Here is a 7,500-nt window from a genome sequence, read left to right on the forward strand (position 1 = left end):
CGCCGTGCCTCAGGCACTAGTAGTTCAGCCAAGCAATCATCTTACCGAATCCAAACCAAAGTCATGATGTTCCTGTAAATATCGACGGAGAGTCTCACTTAAGCGATCAACAACAGCAAATGATAGCACGTGCTCTCATCGCAAAGGATGTTTATGTGTTAGCCGTTATTCTCAAGGAACACTGTGTCAATGTAGTTGACGCTTTGCAAAAGTTGCTCGTCAAAGACGCTAGCGTCGCATGCGCTAAGCTCTGCAAGCGTTCTGGAGGCTCAGCTTTGTACGGCAATGACTATCAGGGGCACCCAACGACCAATTTGTTGTAAAATGTATTATTATACCCCAGTTAATGAAAATAAATGTTATTAAGGCATTTTCAGGTGTTTTTCAGTGTTGCTGGGAAAACATTATCTGTTCCTTTTTCCCAGCAAGACACACAAGAAATTTCCCAGCCAGCTAGATAAAATTGGTTGGTTTCCCAGCCAGCTGATCAAATTTATTTCCCAGCCAGGAATTCCGCGCGCTTTCCGTCCCTCGATCCAAAACGACCGAACAAAACCGACAAAACCGGGACAAAACAGGTTTTTTCCGCAAGCACAATCACTCTGACAAGCCCTCGTATGTTTGTGACTACTCTCTGGGAGAGGGAAGGGGTTCTTTTTTATTTTATTTTATTTTTTTATTCGTCGTCCTCAGTCTTCAGAGTTTCTACAGCCAGCTCGGGTTGAAATGCTAGAAAAAGTTAGTAATTCCCAGGCAAAACCTCTATCAATAACAAAATTTCCCAGCCAGCTCATCGAAACACCTGTATTTTTACCAGCCAGCAAGATTCCTGTGGGGAACAGATAATGTGAGCAACAGATTCGTTGGGTGCCCCTGGATTATAACAGCTTAAATGAGTTCAGGTTTGACAAGATTTGGGAGGAGCTGAAAGGCAATCTACCTTTCCTCGTCGATCTGATGAACGCAGTTGCCGGAGAGGAAAAAAGCATCGAAGACACAAGACAAGATTTACGTGTCAGATACAGTTTCTTGTATTCTATTCTAATGAGTGAAAGATGGCACGAATTAAATCTTGTAAAGCGTGTAAACACAGTCCTTGTTATCGAAGGTGGATGCTCTAAACAGGTAAACATTCGATGATTTTTTAATTCAATATTTGTACACAAATACAGTAAGTCTGAAGTTAATTTTTCCCTAGAAAAGTGTCTCCATTTAGTTCTTTTGTACGTATATACATAATACCAGAATATTTGTTCAACTGGACCAACGTACTTGCCAATTTCTTTAATGTTTCCTGCTTTTAAAATTCTTTTTATACCACTGGAAAACTCCTTTCTGAATAATTACTCATTACTCTCATTCATTGGAATGGCTAACAGCAGATTCAGGAAATTCGAATGATACACCAAATTCATAAATGGTGGCTAATAAATTATTGCTATTGCTAATTAGTTGCTACATAGTTAGGAAATCATAACTCCTATGGATCAGTACCTTCCTTTACTTTTAACTGTCTGAGACTGCTGACTTTTTGATAATTAGGCAACAACAACCATCCATTTATTTGCCAAATTATAAAACGTTTTACACAACAGAGTACATTAATTTGATCAGGCAAAAAGCCACTCAGAATAGTTATAAACTAAGCGAGCTGAGTAGTTTCAACAAATTATTGCTTGCATTTTCTGGGTTGTAACACACACACACACACACACACACACACACACACACACACACACACACACGACTAATAGAATAGACAAGAGGATAAATAATGAAATTATGAAATACAAAACTCTAAGTAATCTAAGGGAAATACATTTCGCGAAAAAACAAACAATCAATTAAAAATTAAAAACAAAGAAAACAAAAAAAAAATGGTAGCAGATAGCAGTATAGTATTTAACAATTCTTGAGTTTGAACAGTAATAAACTAAGAGTAAATTGACAATACCCAAGCTAGCATTAAACATAGGTAGATAAGAATTTTTCCATCTAAATAAATGCAAAGAAATACTTTGTAAATCTTCATCCAGATTATTCCAAACTGAAGGACCATAAAAATGTTAATTAAATTAACCGTAATTAGCTCCAACATGATCGATATAATAAGTTGATTTTGATACTAGCCTGGTATTATAATTGTGTTTAGATGATATAGGTGAAAAGAAGTTGTCAAAAGCCTTCGGTAGTAAATGATGATGATACTGAAACATGAAAAGGGCATTATGAATAGTCACAAGATCCGTTATTGATTAATTTGATTTATCCTACCTGTGAAAACAGAGAGAGGGGTAGAGTGAACATCTCGATTAGAAAATGTTAGTATTCGTACTGCCTTTTTCTGCTAAACTACAACAGGTTTAAGAGTTGTGGCATAAGTGTTTCCCCAGGAAATCAAACCATAAGTCAGGAAAGGATACACTAAGGAATAATATAACTGATTTAGAATATCAGTAGTAACAAAATGTCTAAGCTTAGATAGAATGTCAATGCCCCTTGAAACTTCATGTGTATGTTTTTTCCAATTTAAATTAAAATCAATGATAAGACCTAGGTATTTGACTATGCAGTTTGGCCCACAGGCCTGCCTGAATTTTTTAAGCAAATTGGTTGAGGATTTCTTTGTGGAGGGCAAAAGATTACAAAATTTGTTTTATCAATATTTAAAGACAACCTATTTAACTAGAGCCATTGATTAACTTCCAGTTCTTCATTTAATTTCAACTCAAGGGAATGTAAGTTTTGATCTTGTAGAAATATGTTGCTATTATCTGCAAAGAGGTGGAAATCAAATACATTGGAACATTTATGAAGATCATTTACATGTATCACAAATAACAAAGGCCCGAGTACAGATCCCTGTGGCACCCCACATGGAATTTGTTTTGAATCTGAATCTATAGGGCCTACTGAAACAAACTGACTCCCATTAGACAAATAGGAGGAAAACCAATCATGTGCAATGCCCCTGATACCATCGTATTCCAGTTTATCAAGTAAGATATGATGGTCAACAGTATCAAAGGCTTTGCACAAATCTATACAATTTACAAGTTTGATCATAATTTTACTTATTGCAGCTACAAGAGAGACTGAATAAGCTTGGTGTCTGCTTGTCCCATGGACGACGAGACACTATCTTGAAAATGCTGGGAGGTCACTTCTCCGACGTTGTGGTCAGTAAGGTCAACGAAGGGAAGGTATTCCGTTGTACTGGGGATAACTGGGATTTAAAGATTTTGAAAGGCAGCATGCGAAAGGACATTATGAATGAAGATCTCCACCTGTTTGCCAGCAACCTCATAGAGAACCGACTCACCTTCAGCCATTTACCAAATGAAAATCCAAAGGGGAACATCAAAGATCTTCCACGCTCCACTTTTTCTTTGAATGTGCAGGAGTGGAAGCAGTATGCGGAAAATGCTAAGGTGGTTGTTAGTCGAATTATTCTTCAGTTCCTTCCCAAGTTCAAGTTTTTGAAAGGTATCATTCCTGACCACATTCCACATCAATATAGTGAACAAATGGCACAAAAGTCAAACATCGTCAGCATGCCTACCTATTATCAATGCTAATGAGGCAAAATATGAAGATTGTGTGACAATACTAAGAACCTATGAGAAATGGATAGCTGAAATTTATGTACAAGCTGGTTTGTTACAAGAGCTGCCACATACAGATAATCCACCTTTACCTGCTGGCCCGGCAGCACCTGGACAGACTAATGCCCATGCACAAGCAACTCCAGACGTTCCTATGAAAGACATGAAAATTGTATTTGCTGGGGATCAGTTGACAAGAGTGCGTTTTGCTGGTGCCAAGGATCTGCTTTCTGGATCACATACACCATCTGATAGGTTTGAGCACTGCTCCCCTTTCAAACCTGTCATGTGGCACACGAAAGCATCTCTCCTCCAATATTCCTACTCCTTTCTGCATAAACTAGAGTCAGTGAATCAGGTTGGAACGTTGGAATATTTTAGAGAAAAGTACAACCGCAGAAATGCCACCCCAGGCAAAGTGCTAGACTCCTTTGAAGGAAGTGTGGGAAGAGCTTACATTATTACTGCAGCACTCTGTTTTTTGGGATGCAAAAGCTTGATGACAAGCCAACAATTAAAGTATTCCCAGACAACATCGCTCATGCCAGTAAGGAAGCCAAAACGAAATACTTTGATGATGCTTTTGGCAAATTTATTGACAAATTCTTGCTCACAAAGGGAATGATGAGTCCCATGGCAATGAGGATTATGTGAAAAACAATGGACTGTGTGTAATTTTCTTGTCAATCTTGATCATGCAAATGATTGACACTGCAGCAGAAGCTGATGGCAACAGAAATCTCATCAACCAGAAACTATTGCTAATGGTGTTTAAGTCAATGGGGGCTTATAGCAAATGTGCTATAGAAATGTTTGTAAGCATTGCCCAGATCGAGTGTGTGTTGACCCCCAGGTTGTCTGAGGAGTTCAAATGGGGATTCTTTGTAAACTGGAGAGGAGGTGCCGGAAGAAATGTTGAAGATGATTTGGCGCAGGAGATATCAAACAGATGCCGCAAAAGCATTTTTCAGCGGATGGGGGCAAACAAAACCCTAAATTCTTTCAGCAAAGTGTGCAAAGCAACAACAGGCATCAGTCACATCACGGAACAGTTTGGCCATTCCGCTGGGATTCACAAGAAATCTGTACAGCACAACACTCGTGATGCCCTGGAGGATGAAAAGGGAATGGTAGATGATCTAATGAGGCTGGATCCTTTTACTCATGTGCCTTCAAGGTCTCACGATAGCTTTCCTGACATCAAAGCATGCCCCCTAAGATATCTCAACATTGTCGAATTTCATCAGTGGCTAGAAAACCACAAGGAAGAACTCTCAACTTAGCAATTGAAGGGCTTTGTGCAAAACTATTGAGTGACTTTTTGGGTGAACATGTTTTTTTGGCCTATGATTTCTCGAAAACTGAGCACAGAACAGTGAAAAAAATACAGGGCAAAGTTTAACACACGAAAACAAGCCTTTGCGAGAAATTAGCTATTTTGAAGCCAAGTAATAATTAAAAAACACTGAAAAAGTCACTTACGGTAGTTTTGTAGAGGCTTATGGATGATTAATATCTGACACCATTTTAGCCTATTTTATAGGCAATGCTGTAATGGAATTGAGGGCTATATATGCTTCATAAAAGAACATTTGCATGATGACGCCATTTGACTACAACTACCAGAATCCTTCAGGTTACACCTGTTACGGGCTGTATAATGCTTTTCTCATGCTCATTAGAGCTATTGTTATTTTACCCATTAGGATTACAAAATTTTAAATAAGAAAGGAAAAACAATCTGAATTCTGGTAGTTGTAGTCCAAGAGAGGGAAATGCCCTGGGTTCGATAATGAGAATCTACACTTGTTTGCAGTAACCTAATTGAAAACAGAACCAACATCAGCCACTTGCCCATCGAAAACACCAAAGGAAGCATTAAAGATTTTTTCTTGATACAATTTTTCATTAAATGTAAATGAATGAAAAAGATATGCTGAATGTGCCAAAATCGTTGTTGGACGAATTGTCGTCGAGTTCATTTCCAAATTTTAATTCTTGAAAGCTGTTATCCCAGATGACATTTCACACTATCTATTTATGTTATGTTTTAATCACCATCAGAGTTCATTTCACTTCCCAACATAGAAGTGTGCTCGCATATAAGTGAAAAGATCTTAGAAGAACAGGCTTCGTTCCATATGCCAAAGTTCCTCAACAGGTCCTTTTCTGTTTCAACATATTCCACTCCCTCCATAATTTTTTCAGTCAGATTATTATCAACAGGAATGTCAAAAGGCATGGGGCAATCAGATGTTGCTTGTGACTCTTGGTTAGAAATTGCAGTCTTGATTAATCCTTCCAGGATAACATGGTTATTGTCAGCTAGAAATCTGACCTTGTTGGTGACGTAGGGTAGATCCTCTACATTTGTTTTGTACTTTCCATCACATATGCAGCAACAGTTATCTTGTTGAACACTGGAAAATCCAAAGTAATCCAGAAGGAGTTTCCTCAGACAAGTGTCCTCTGCTCTGCAATAGAATTTCATTGACTCTTCTATATGCTTTTTATTATTTCCAATATCAGAGTTATTGTAGTAAAGTGTAGCATGTGATGAAATTCCTGTACGACCAGCACGACCAATTTCTTGCATGTAAGCTTCAAGGCTACTCGGTGGTGTTATGTGAATGATTTCCACCACATGAGGAGCATCAACCCCCATACCAAGTGCTGATGTTGCAAATATCACCCTGACCCTTGAATTTTCCTTTTTTATTTCTGATATTATGTCTTTTTTCATGCGCCTGGTTTGGGAGGCATGAAACTGTGCAAACAGTCTTGCATTGGGTTCTGTGGTTTCTCCAACATACTGCTTGTCCTCCAATACTCTTTCAAATAACCCATAAGCATATCAACAGTATTTGAGTTTTAGGTAGAAAATTGTCATTGGGTAGTTTTCTCTTTTAAGTGCTTGGTTTTTTTCAACGGGTTCAAGGATTTGGTTATAACTTTTGTTCCCATGGTGATTACTTAGACGCACCTTCTTGTCAAGGTAGATGTTCACTCGGTTAGGGTTTAGTGCAACAATTTTACAGTCACTTTTCAAACGTAGACTTTGTTGCAAATCTCTCAACAAATGAGGTGGTGCTGTTGCTGTCAGAGCCATTGTGGGTACATCAGGAAAGAATGCCTTCAACACTGACAGGTCTTTGAAGTCTTTTCTAAAGCCTTCACCCCTGAAAAAGAAAGGGAAAACTTCAGCTGGTAAATCATCTTAAAATCAATGAATCAACTTTATTTAAAACACAGTAAATGGCTCAGCAAGCTGGTTTTCAGACATGCCGTGTAAGAATTACAAAAATATAAATGCTAAAAATTACAAGAAGTACAAGATATAAATGTTAAAATGACTAATGAACTTGGTATAACTTAGCACTAAATATTATTTAATATCTAGGAAATTTAAACAATAGTGATAATTAGTAACGATCATAATTTACCATATAACAATACGAAACAAACCATGTAAAAATGTGTCCTAGCAATGTAAAATGTGTCCCAGGGTATCTCACGTATTTGATTTGACAGTTGGTTGCAGGCATTTGCACCTCGATAAGAGAAAGAAAGTTTTAAGAAAATTTGTTTTAGGTGGTGGTAATTGGAAGTCATAGTTCAAAGCCCTCAAGTTATAATTGTAAGCGTGTGAGGTTCTATGAAAATACTCCTGAAGATACGTCGAACAATTATTATTGAATACTTTAAACACCGTAATTAACAAGTGCCTTTTCTCTCTTTCTTCTAAGTTAGACCACTCTAGAGAATTTAGCACTGCTGATGATCGAATAGAGTAATCAGCCCTAGTAATAATCCGTGCTGCTCTATTTTGAAACTTTTGTAATTTGTCAGCATGTGTTTTGGAGCAGTCACTCCGTACAACATCACAATAATCAAA

General features: G+C 37.7%; 2 pseudogenes; one reads left to right on the top strand and one right to left on the bottom strand.

The window, feature by feature from the left end:
* The window catches only part of LOC137987928 (uncharacterized), a 5,394-nt pseudogene extending 506 nt beyond the window's left edge, over nt 1-4,888 (top strand).
* A 767-nt stretch (nt 4,889-5,655) lies between these two features.
* The window catches only part of LOC137987929 (recQ-like DNA helicase BLM), a 2,671-nt pseudogene continuing 826 nt past the window's right edge, over nt 5,656-7,500 (bottom strand).

The sequence above is a fragment of the Montipora foliosa genome, unplaced genomic scaffold (genome assembly GCF_036669935.1).
Source record: "Montipora foliosa isolate CH-2021 unplaced genomic scaffold, ASM3666993v2 scaffold_395, whole genome shotgun sequence".
Classification (NCBI taxonomy): Eukaryota; Metazoa; Cnidaria; class Anthozoa; order Scleractinia; family Acroporidae; genus Montipora; species Montipora foliosa.